At 48.3% G+C, this 12,839-nt stretch overlaps 1 protein-coding gene across 1 annotated transcript in view; it reads right to left on the bottom strand.

Moving 5' to 3' along the window:
• The window catches only part of BRINP1 (BMP/retinoic acid inducible neural specific 1), a 74,451-nt gene extending 61,910 nt beyond the window's left edge, over positions 1 to 12,541 (bottom strand). The window contains exon 1 of the mRNA XM_015879374.3: positions 12,133 to 12,541. The gene's annotated coding sequence lies outside the window, so the exon portion shown is untranslated. The remainder of the gene's footprint in view (positions 1 to 12,132) is intronic.
• Positions 12,542 to 12,839: the final 298 nt, after the last annotated feature.

The raw sequence follows: 12,839 nt of genomic DNA, 5'->3' as shown, positions 1-12,839 counted from the left end.
AGAGACTCCAGAGACGAAAATGTTATTCTGCACAACTTGAGGACCTCGGCAGGAGTTCCAGCAGCATCCGGGATTCAGGTACTGACCCCATACTGTGCATTGTACCAAGCAGATGGCAGTCTAATCCCTGCCAGCACGCAATGCCCAGCGCGCAGAGAGCACCCGTAACCCCTGTCTGATCAAATATGCATACTCACATCTGATTTTACTCGAGCACTAGAAGTCCCTGTGCACTAACTCATCCAGACAAATTGAATGCGAGACATCCAGACTTCAGGTCCTGCCACAGCAAAGAGGAAAAAGCTGTTTGTTCCTCTTCGCCCACGTATCTCTCTGCCCTGTAAGACTTTGCTCTACTTTTGGGCCTTTAGGATACAGATCCCAGCTTTCAGATGGGTTTGTGCTTTCCTCCTTAGATGTTCAGTTTGGTTCCTGTGCTCCCACTCCCTGCTCACCTTCCTGCACACCTTCAGCTGACATCTATTCACATCTGTCCCTTCCCTCCTTCTTTGCTTCTCTTCTCCTTTGCCCATCCAGCTCCTTGTTCAACCCTTGCAGCAGGCACAGACAGGACACACTATTAACACTTGCCACTTCATTAGTCATCTTCTGCAGGAGGAACAGAGGAGAAGAAAAGAGGAAAGTGTGCAAAAAGGGAGAGGAAGGAAAGTTGAATTAGAGGAAAAATGACAAAGAATTGAAGGTGTGAATGAGAAAGTGCTGGAGAAGAAGAAGTATGAGAAAAACCTAATGGGTGAGAAAGAGATTTGTAATTAATCTGCAGTCTAGTGAGAGAGCAGGGGAATGGAAGTCAAGACTGTAAGCTTCTCCAAAGGCTTCTACTACTGATTTACTCTGTGACTCCAGACTAATCTTTTTCTTTTCTCTTTTATCTCCCACTGCTCTGTACCCTCTGAGTATAAGTTATTTGAGGTATGAATTGTTTTAAACAGTGTGTAGCACAAAGGAAACTGCAATCATAGGCACTGAAGACGCGAGACGTTATTTTTAACACACACTAAAATCAGGCACAGAAAAAGTGCTATGGGATCGACTGACAACGCTTATTAATTCAGGCCGAATCCATTAGATAGAGGTTGTCAGAAGAAAACCAGGATGGGAGAAGTCTAAATGAGTCGAAGTACAACAGCATTATTCCTAAACTCTCACGTTGTGCTGTTGATTTTATTGTACCTTACTCTCCTCTAGTCCAAACCTACATTTAACAGAGAATTTAAAGTAAAACAGTTGGATTTACAGAAAAACAAGTGAGCTAATCCTTGTTTCCAATATGCGAGAACAGTTCCCAGGAAATAATCTCAGAGAGATTGGATTTTCTTTTTCCATTAGAAATTGCCACGTACAGCTGTTGTGTTTCAAGGCAGTCACAGCATCCCTTTTTACCTCTTGTTTCTCCGAATTCTTGCTTTCCTCTTCTTTTGGATCTACTCTGGTTTTTTAAGCACAACCCCCTCTAACATGTAATCAGAGGTCTCTACAGAAAAATGGAATGAGCGATATCCAAATGCATCTGACCTCAAACAAAACGCACAGCTCACTACTATCAGCAATCCCTAATCTAACCCACCAAAGTGTGCTCTGAATGAGATGCAGACAGCAGGAACAGTAGAAGCATGTACAGGGGATCCTGTTCTCCTATTCCTTGGGCATCCTCTGCCTTCCATTCCCACTCCTGAGCTCTCAAGCACGCTGCTCTGCTCCCAGCCACCCAGTGTCAGCCTCAGTACTAAAAGTACTGAGGGAAGCATCACCTGCTTAGCTTCCTGCAGCCAGTGGATTTAACACTGAATTGTATTCACAGATATCTGCAGACAAACTGTAATGCTGTGCAAGCACAGCAGAGCGTGTTTGTCCCCAGCCCTTCTGGCCAAGTCTGCTATAGCACCTGAGACAGGATCCTGCCCCAGCACCAGAGAAATATCCCTGACCTCCGTGACAAGATGGGTTTGGGGGCTGCTCTTTGCTGGTCTCAAGGCTCTGTGCTTCCTCCCTTCCTCTCAGACCCTGTTGTATTAACAGGGGAGAAGATGCGACTGCACATTACCTTGACATGAGCTGCAAAGGCAGAGACAAACTCAGAGCTGCATCCTTCCTAACACAGTGATTTCTTCCACCGTGAGCAGCCTGGAGGAGCAGAAGTGAGAAGGAAAAAAAAAAAGCTATGGGAAAACATACTGACTGTTTTCAAAATTAAAAACAAACAAAGTAATGAGAAGCACTGCAGGAGAATCCACTGCTAGAAAGGACTTCTGCTCTTCTTTTTAATGTAAGCAGTTTTATCATTAATTGCTATTTACTGCCAATGTTGGAGTTGGTAAAAAAAAGCTAATACGCTGCACTGAAATAGCAGTCTTCATTCAGGTGTCTCAAAGAACAGTATGTATGTGCATGCATGGATCCGTGCACTTGCATACTTCCTTGTGCACACTGTGCAAGCAAAAACCCCACATCTGTGTGCGGGAGAGGGAAAGAGGTACAATCAACATATTCTTCCTTTATGTATTCCAGCAAAAGGCTAACTTCATTAGCACTCTTAGGTAATGAGAAGATAAGTAAATGCAGGTCAGGCTTCTAAACACAGAGCCAATTTGCTGAGGTGGTAGGGAGTCAGATGCAAACCAGAGCTGCTTTTTGCCCTGCACTGGAAATGTAAAGACTCAGCACTGCTTAACACCAGTCTTTGGGGGACTATATTTCCTGAGGACACGGGTTGCTGAATTCTTCAAAAAATCCAGATTTTTCCTCATGCCAAATGTGGAGCCGAGTTCCCTGAGTGGTTCATATTCAGTGTGTGAGCCGGAGGGCTCGGAACTGCAGCTTCGACTGAAGAAATTCAGCTCCTATGTACGGAAACGCAGGCATTTAAAAAGCTCTTCTGGAAGGTACCAACCTAAGTGACCTGCCCAAGGTCATATATAACACGTCGCTGACAGCATCAGAATTGAACTATCTCGCCACAGCGCTGCTTTATTCACACAGCACTGTTGCATCCCAAAACAGCCACTGCTCCCGATCCGCTGCTGCCTTCCACTCCTTATCGCAGTCTCCTTAGAGACACATCTGTCCTGTGCTCCGTAAACCATAATATACCCATAGTCTTTTATTCACTATCCATCACTGTACAGTTTTATTGCAGATCCCTGAGTTACCCAGCCTAGCTTACAATCCGCTTATTCCTACCAGCCATTCTCCTTTCCAACCCGCACCTCACCTTTCAGCCTTGTCAGTGTTTTAAGCCTTTCAGGTACTTGAAATGCAGGGACAATTCTCATTCCCTGGGGCAAATCCAGCAGAATTTCACCAACACCAAACCTGCTGGTTCCTTTCTACCTTAATATTACCTCTATTTGTAATGCAAATGGTTGGAAACCAGAACCTAACACTGGTCTCTGCAGTCACATTCGAACCAGTCCTTCAAGAATACTAACTCACAACTGCCATTTTAAAGCTCTGATTCCAATTCGTGCTGTCTTTAAATTTTACTTCCCCCCTCTTTTCCGCTCCCTTCATCAGAAATCAATCTTCCAATAATGCAGGTAAAATAAAAATCCAACCCACAGCTACTTTTAGGCTTGCATCTTTCTCATGCATTTTGCAGGATGAAAACTCCATTGTCCATCCTTCTTTCCAGCCAAACTTATAAGCACAGCAATCATCACACCTACAGAACACCTTGCCAGCAGATTTGCACCTGCCTGTAACATCTCTATATTGTTTGCAAGCCAGGAAGTAAAAGAATCATTTTTCCTTGACGTGGCAATTTGTCTCAGCACTTGCACTGGTTTTACCAGTGAACTTTGTGTTCCTGCCTACCAGCTCTCCTCTCCCTCCCAGCTCCAGCCATATACCTCTCCTGGAGCTTTATGCCATCTACATCATGTATTATCCTCACAGCCATCAGCTTTTCTTCCTTCCCACCTTTCTGAAGGAAACACACTTTAGTTACCTGTCCTAGAGCAGAATCTCTTTGCACACCTGGGGATGCTTATGGCCACAAGACATGTGGTCTTCAGAAAGCATCCCCTGCCAAAGCAAAGCACCCCTGTCTGTATATGACAGCGGAGGGTAGGTTCCTCTATCTTCCCACAAACAAGGCCCAGGTGGTGGTGGAAGACACTGGGCAGGAGACAGGATTCTGGTCAGCACACAACACCATGGGCTGTGGTGCTCTGGGGGAGCACCTTGGAACACCCTGATGCATAGGGATGTAATATGGGATGGATGAGATGGGACACAAAAGCTCTCTGTCAGTGCTATCTCACCTATTAGGGCAGTTTGGTTGAAAGTCCAGATATGCCAAGTCATTTCTCTCTGCCGCAGCCTTTCTCCGTGAGCCCAGGTGATAATTCACACACACCTTAGAGGCTGATTTTCCAAGTGTTCAACACACTCTACAGCAATATTTAAGGCCATGTTTTCTCAAACGTTCTGTTATTTTGCCACTGACTACTTTCAAAATGAGTGAGGGCTAAGAAAGAGCTCTCGTCCCTACAAACTGAAATGCTTCCACTGACTGTAATAGGATTTGAATTGATCCCTGAGCTTTGTGCTGCACTTCCCCTGCTACAGAGCAGTAGTGACAGCATTTCCTGCCTCTCTTCCTACTCTCCTCTGTCTGGACTGCAAGCCCTCAAGGGCAGAGCTCACACCCATACAGTACCTTGCACAGGAGACTGCAGGCTTCTCTGGGCTCCGTGCTGTCCTGCAGATAACAGCAGCAATAGGGGAAGTTGAAATGTGCAGCTCAGGGTCATTGCAACTGCTTACAACCGCCCATTTTATGCGCTGCTTCAATATCTGCTGTAATCTTTGCAATTACTTACGTGGGAGTTGACACAGGAGAAGAGACTGTTGGATTGATATTCTGTTTGGCAATGATGAAAACCTTTTTAAGAAATACCACCTTAATCCAGCACCCACAGAAGCAATTTGCTAATCTCTTTGCTGACTTAGCTTCAATCAGTCATATTACCACGACCAGTCATATTACCACAACCAACCACATTACCAGGCCAACCATATTATACTCTTACTAGGCAGAGAGAAAATGTCCTTCCCGACCCCAGAAGATGGTCAGCCTTTGCTTTGAAGCATAAGATCTGATTACCATTGTCCTAGATTGCAGAGCTGCAAATGCTATTAATTGCTACAAAGTTGTGTAGCCCTTTTACACTTCAAATCCACCCAGACTTTCATCTCAGCGACATCCTGCAGCAGGGAATTGTGTAGCTTCACTATAGGCTGAAGAAAGGACTATTTCCTTTTAATTTGCTTTAAAAGTTGTGCCCTTTAATTTTGATGTGTCCCTTGTTCTTGTATCATCAAAGCATTAAAATGTTTCTGATCGCTTTTCTCTCTAACCTTCAGATACTTTTGTGCTGGAACCCGAATGTACCTTCTTAGTCCTAAGCTTCCCCAGACTAAATAAACTGTCCTTTCCGGTCTTTCCTCATTCAACTTGTTAATATTTGTAAAGCAATTTAAAATATATTAATATAGTTCAATTATAATATCGTTTCTATTTTTCATCCTTCCTTTTAATGTCTCAAGTATCCATTTAATTTGCCATCAATCTCCATTGATTCTCCTTCTGATGATATGTTAGTCTTTATAATATCCTGGGGAATATTTCTTCTGCCTTCCTGACCAGCATTTTGGAACAAAGACACTGAACTCCATCGGATCATAAACATGATTCACTCTGCACTCCACACGCGTATGGATTTGCAGTTGCTTCCACTTTGATCTTGGAATCAGATTTCATTATGCCCACGGTAATTGGAAATGTGTCTGTGTGATTCAGGCTGCAGGATCAGGCCCTCTGCAGACATGATGGCTCTGGGTTGGTGACAGTTCAGCACATATTTAAAAGCCCATGCTCAATATTCCTTGAGCAATACTTAAACCCTCAGTAATGTATCCTGCAGAAACGAGGCCAGCAGGTCTTCCATTGTCTTCTGATGTGTTTTTTCTTTTACTTCTTGGAGCACCCTGTATTTATATTTCCCATTCTGTAAAGACACCCTCACCCTGTTCCAGCAATTCCAACACATGTTGCTTCCTCCCATTATTTTGGTGAGACCACTTCTGAGCTGCTCTCATTTTTAACACCATCCGACCCAGATGTTCCACTCCTTCCTCCATTTCACCACCATACATCCTGAGCAGCACAATCACTTCTGATCACTACGTTTTACCATTAACTTTCCTCCTCTAAAAGCAAAGAAGACTACTGATACATCTATCTGTAAATGCACTATATATATAGGCACAAAACAGTGAAGCCTGGAGTGGTTTTGCAGAAACAACCCTGAATTTGGATAGCATGACATAAACAGTTCTAGAAATAGCTGCTGGTCTTAAGGCTACATTACAGGTACAAGTCTCCCCCTGCACTGAACAGTGCAAGAAATGCCTGGAACAACTCTACCATCCTCATACTGTAGGTAAGGAGGTGGCCTGAGCCAGGAGGGACCTAAAGCCACATATATACCCCAGCATATGTCTGAGGTTTTTGCTACCTGCTCACCATCTGTACCAGCCTGAAGAGCAGTCCGGCTGCTCCAGCACTCAGAGTCTGCCTGGCTGCTGCGTATTCCACCCATCCCAAAAGCCCAGCTAGAGATTCACACCTCCTTGTCTTGGTTCTCCTGCTTGTCCTTATGCACTTGCTTCCTCCTCAGGGTCACAGTTCAATTCCTTCTGTCCTTCAATGGTTAGTTTTAGCTTCTTTGCACTTTTCCAACTATTGCTCTCTACAAATATCTTTTATTTATTCTCCTGGTCCTGGCAGCATGTCTGGAATGTATTGCTTATACCAGGCAATGGTTCTAAAGCTTGCCCTCCCTGTCTTCCATTCTGCTTAGCAAGTCAGCATCCACAACCACAAGGATAAATTATCACAAAGGTCTCCAATGTTTGCAGTGTATCTGACAACCTCATACATTGCTCCAGCAGGTAAAGAGATGGCTAAATGGGATCAGTTGTGCCGACTCAGTACTTCTGGCCAAAACTACATCCAAAACCATGACAGACATGGCAGAATCTAGAGAGCAGGCCAGGTTCTAAATCACACTCTAAATCAAACCCCATGATAGAGATCCTCACTCACCACGAAGCCAGTTAACTCCCCCAGCTTCAGCAGGCTGTGCTGACTTACAGCAAGCAGTTCCTGGCTTTTCACAGGCACTCACTGCGCAGTGCATTTCAGCTGCAATATGCATAGATACAAAAAGTCACGGCTACAAGTACACCTGCCATAAGGCTCCAGGTTTTCTTTTCTATAAGCATGGTCAGAGAGCACGCTTCCTCTCAGGAGAGCCACAAGACAGGTCACGGGCATGAAGGGACTGCAAGAAACCTGAGCTACTCTGTGGTCTTAGGTCCCCTTACTCTGCTGGAAATGATGCAAAACAAGAGAGCAGAGGGGAGTGTGAGAGCTCCCTCTGCTCCTGTGTTGTGTTTTCATTTCTAACAAAATGCCCTAGAGCAAATTTCTGGAGCTGCCCTTGTGTGTGAGAACCTCTTACAGGTTGGTTTGCAAGGCTTTGTGTCACTGCTTGGTATGTATCAGCAGAGAGTTGGCTTTGTTGTGATTTGTTAACCTGGGAGAGGAAAGATGTCACTGTGATGGTGTTATTCTATTCCAAAGTGCTCACTGCTAATGCACACAGGAAAAAAATTGCAGGGATTGAAAGCTGTGTTGGTGCTCCTGGCCCTTGAGCTACTTCCCAGCATTTCTATCACTAACACCAATATTGCACAATGATAAAGCATCCGGCAAAGGCTGCTCACCCTGTCCTCCTTTGGAAGCCACTATTTGAGGAAGTCCACTTAGATTCCTTGCTCTGCTCAGCTTCTGCTGCTTCAACTTATATCTATTCCCACTGCCACTGCACAGGGCAAACCATCAGCAGCACAACAACATAGGAGGGGAAATGGTACAAGTGAGAGCATTGCAGCTTATCGTGTTGACACACAGAGACATGCCATCAGCAGGGTATTGGGGCTTGGTGCCACGATGAGGATCCAGCACCAAGCAGGCCTGGTGATGGGCATGGCAACAGTGCTGAGAGTAGGTAAGCTATGCCTTGTAGGCAACAGTAAGATGGATGTAGAGCACATGACTTCTGAAGAACAAATAGAAAAAGCAAGTAAGCATCTTTCTCTCTCTCTTTCTCTCCTGTGATGCTGCTCACAGGCCTTCCTACATCCAGGCTGCAAGCAAACAGCTCACCGTGCAGAGGTCTGCAAGCATGTGGACATGCTGCATCCCCAGCCCAAGCACTGAGGGAACACAGGCCCTGATGCTCAGCTTCTTTCCAAAGGGACATCTTCATGCCACCTCCACTTAGGATCTTATCCAGCATCCCTGAAGTAAACTTCAGTCTTTAGACTTTCTTCATCACATCCTGCATCCCCTGCCTCTAGACTCTAGCACCAGTCCTAGCACTTTTTCTTCCCTGAAAAGGAACAATTCAGCTCATCATGCCAGCACAGCTGTCCCATGCCTACTCTCAAACCACCTTGTTCATCGAGTCTATCCTTGCCCATGCTTGACTCCCTCTGGACATACAAACCCAGCAGCCATACCCCATTTCCCATTCCCATACTGACCACAGGCTGCAGCCTCATCATATCAAGCTCTGCATCTCCACATGGCAGCACCAAGCAGGGAAAAATCCAGAGCACTCTATGCTGACCCACAGAGCCGAGATGCTCTGCCCCATCCCAGCCCCACAGGGCAGCCATCAGAGCAGCACCATGGGTCTACCAGAAGCCATGCATGGATGTCCTCCCTGGGAGGAAATGGGCCAAGGTCCTTACGGTTGTTAAAATCTCATGGTAGTTTTGTGAGAGGGACGGCGTAAATCAAAGCGTAGGACAGCAGCTACCCAACTCTGGGTAATTTATATTCTGCCTCACTAAGTTCATCTCTGCACTTTCAATGCGTGAAGTGATTTTTCACTACCCCTGTAGTATTTGCTGGCACGGAGAAGCTGCTGGGCTCTGTCCCAGAAGTAGCTGCATTTCATCACCGGGTAAAGGATTCCTGCATGCTTAGGGCCAGATCCTCAGCAGGACTCCTGCACTAGCCAGGATCCAGCCCAAACTCATTCATTTGCACCTGGGCTCCTCGGAGAAGAGAATCCTGTTGTTATTTATCGCTTCCCCCACCCTCGCCCTTAAGTTATTAGCACCCTTGGCCCCCACTCCGGGCAGGGGGAGGCTGTACGCCCTGCTCGGCTCCGCTCGGTCCGGTTCGGCTCTTCTTGGACCCCATTCAGTCCCGTTCAGCTCCGCTCACAACAGCTGCGTGGAGCCACAGCTCCCCCTCCTGGGCTAAAGCAGCGCCGCCCGCCCCGCGGCCGCGGACCGGCTCCGCAGGGGCGCAGCGGGACAAGGAGCTTCGTGGCTGCGGATGGAGCTCTGCCATTAAGACAACAGGAAAGAGGTTCCTGCGTGTTGCCCAGTCCAGGAGCGGCATGCCGTGGGTTTTGCAGTACCGGTTCCTGATCTTTGGCAATGCTAATTTTGTTTGGGTTTTCTTTCTTTTTTCTGGGGGGGGGGGGGGGGGGGGGATGGAGTAAACCTGAATAACCCATCAGCTGCTCCACACCCTGGGTGTAAGCTCCAAAAATCCACATCCAACTCATAAGGAGATGATATGCAAGGGGCTTGGCTAGTGCTGGTTTGTGCAGCCCTTCCCCAAGCAGAGCTCAGAGCAGGCACTGGGACTGTGCCCGAGCAGAACACGAGGCTCTGAGGTATTTTTGCTGCACAAACAGCAGCATTCAGAGCTCCATGGGAGTGTGCAGCATCAACCTCACACATACTTCCAGTGTAATATACAGTGCGGGTGAGGAGGGACTCTCCATCAGGATTCTGTGTTCATCTCCTTTGGAACACCCCTTTACCCACAGCACACCTTTTCACCCCGTGTTCCTCCTCTCCAAAGTTTCACCATAGACTCCAGTTGGCCTCATCACAATCCTGCTTTGGGAGAACAGTGCAGCCTCCTTCCTAGGCCCTATGGAAAGGGGAAGGGGAGGAAGGTCAGAGGGGAATGCTGCTTAAATACCTCTAATGCACTGACATCACCTCCCCTGTGTGCACTGTGCCTGCTTTGACTTGGGGGGGGGCTTGCAAAGGCAGATTTGTATTTGCTCTCCACACATGGGAATTGCTCTGAACCTGGGTGAGACTGAAGCAGAGTCTGCACTGCATGCATTTAGCTATAGATCCATGTGTGGTTTTGCTCACAGATGGAAAAAGCAATGCGATTCTAGCAGAGCTCTTCACGTTCTCACGGAGTGGTCCTTGAACAGAGGAGGGAATGACGGCTGTGGGATTGCCGCTGCTCCCCCAAGCCATTTCCCGGTCCCTGGCTGCTTCTCTGCTCTTCCAGCAGTGAAATCAGTGCTGAGTTCCTGGGAACATGCAAAGAGCACTAAAACAAACGTAGACTCACAAAACGCTTTTTCTGCTGAGTGGCAAAGGGCTTTGGAGGCAGACAAACCCCAAATCAATGCCTGCAATCAGCTACAAAGGAGAAGACGATGCTGAAGGAGTAAATCACCTACCAGGAGACCTGCAAGGAAGGCAGCGTGTGCATTCACGTTGTGTGAACGTCTGAATCCTCGGTTCACATAATGAGAATCTCGGCTCAGTCCTGCACATTACGGTGTTCATGTGTAGATCAGCACCGTGTATCTGGGTGCAGGGGAACTGCGGGGCTGTGTAGCTTCTATGCGAGGGTGAGACCGAGGTGCTGTGCTTAGCTTGGGGTGGATGGGGTGAGTTCACAACGCGTGTTTTGTGTGCTTAACGTGTGCAAACGTGCAAGGAAAACCCGACTGCTTGTCTGCGTGCGGTGTGGGAGGGAGAGAGCCTGGGTTTGTCTGGCTGTCACTCACGGGAAGATCTGATCAATCTTTTTTTCTTTTTCAAGGCATAAAACATACATTTCCTTTTATATTTCTTGCAGCAAAGCATCGCCTCCTTTTGACTTGGTGTCTCTGCTTCTCAATAACCCTCAAATACTTCTTTACAACTCCCAGAAAAGCCGCTTAACTGCCATTAACAAATTATTGTTATGCACCCAGATGAGCAGGCAGAGTAAAGCATGAAGGATCCCTCTGTCCTACCTAGTGCAGATGTCAATCACAAGGCTAAAGCCACACATTAACGCTGCCAGGGCTTCATCTGCTGCTTGTTTCTCTCCACAAAAAGAGAACCATATATAAGAAGTGACCCCCCCCCGTCCCTTCTCGTATCTCAAGTAAAAGCACAGAGGGACTCTCTCAAGCCAAAAGACACGCTCACACCTACAGCACCACACTCTTTTGGTCATAGCTGGATTTTAACCCCAGGCTGTGCCGGACCCCGGGAATGATGTCATGGTGGGCAGATGCCCTCTGTCATCCTATTCCCCATGGGCAGAAAAAAGCAAACTTGTGCTCCACGACAGTACTGAGCTGGGAGAATCCAATCTCCTGAGCTGTGGGATGCGGCCCCTCCGCCATCGCTGCCCTCCCCCGGCTCAGCCGCTGTCTCCCAGTCCCCCACTCCAAGTAGAGGCAATCAGCCCAGTGTGAGATTCGAGGCGACAGACTTTCCTTTTCCTCCGCGATTTGCTTGTCACTTGCTAAAACGGAGCCGTGGATTAAGTGGAGATGACACCATCTCCTTGGGGACGGTCCCCCCCCCCCCTCCTCCTCTCTCCGGGATGTATCGATACTCAGAATACAGATGGAGCCTGGCTGCCTCCCACCCCCGGCTCGCTGCCAACACAGCCGGATCTGAGCACCCCCATTGCCGGGCATCCTCCAAGGGCTGCGTCCTTCCCTTGTGCTCCCATGTGCCGACAAACCTCGGCCCCACGCTCCTTTCCTCCCCCCCCACCCCCCTTCCACCCCCAAGCACTACACAGGACCTGTGCCATCCAGCCCCCTGGGAACTCCGTTCTGCCCAAGGTGGGATGCGGAACAGAGGCACACTTATGCGGGGCTGGGGGCGGAGGTGCCGAGGGCGTTATACAACGCGGCCGAGGCAGGACTGGGACGCCGGGGCAGTGGCATCGCTGCAGCCGCAGCGCCGCGCTCTCCTTACCTGCTGCTAATGTCCCTCTCTGGCGGAGATCTGCTCGCCCGTGGGTTTTATTCGGCTCGGTAGGAACTTGTGGGAGAGCTTCTCTGTCCAGCTTGCATACTGGGTGCTGGGTTGATAATGCAGGCGTGAAAATCCTGGGGCTCTAGCAGTCCTTTTCATGCTCAGACAGAAAATCCCCCTCCTTGATCCAGATCGCGGGCATTAAGGGCAGAGGAAACAAAAATCCCCGTTTTATTCTTCCCTCTTTCTTTTTGCTTTTTCTTTTATTCTTGCTTTCTTTTCCCCCCCTTTCCTTATTCGTGTGCTCCCTCCCCCCCCCCTCTCCTCTGCTGCTCAGTTCGTGGCCATAGGGGGAAGGAGCAGAGGCAGCAGGGAGAATGGAGAGGGGGTTAGAAATAAAAATGAAAAGGGCTCCAGGAGGGAAGCGAGAGGCTGGGCTTGCCACAAGGGGAGGGGCTTAGAGCGGCCTGGAGAGGATGAATGGGGAAGAGGGAAGCAGGGAGGAGCCCCAGCCTGGCCATTTTATTCTAAGAAGTGTTTTGTACATAATTAGGAAAGGGGCGGAGAGGGAGAGAGGGGGGCGGGGGGGCTGGTGGGGGGCCAAAAAGGAGGGGCTTTAGCTCCGTCCAGACGGAGCCTGGGCCGTGGGAAGGAAGGATGAGACGAGGAAGGGCCGCTGGACGGGACTTGGGGGGGGGGATCTAAAC

This window comes from Coturnix japonica, chromosome 21, assembly GCF_054131305.1.
Source record: "Coturnix japonica strain WE chromosome 21, WE-NBRP24, whole genome shotgun sequence".
Classification (NCBI taxonomy): domain Eukaryota; kingdom Metazoa; phylum Chordata; class Aves; order Galliformes; family Phasianidae; genus Coturnix; species Coturnix japonica.
This window is presented reverse-complemented; position numbering and strand designations above follow the sequence as displayed.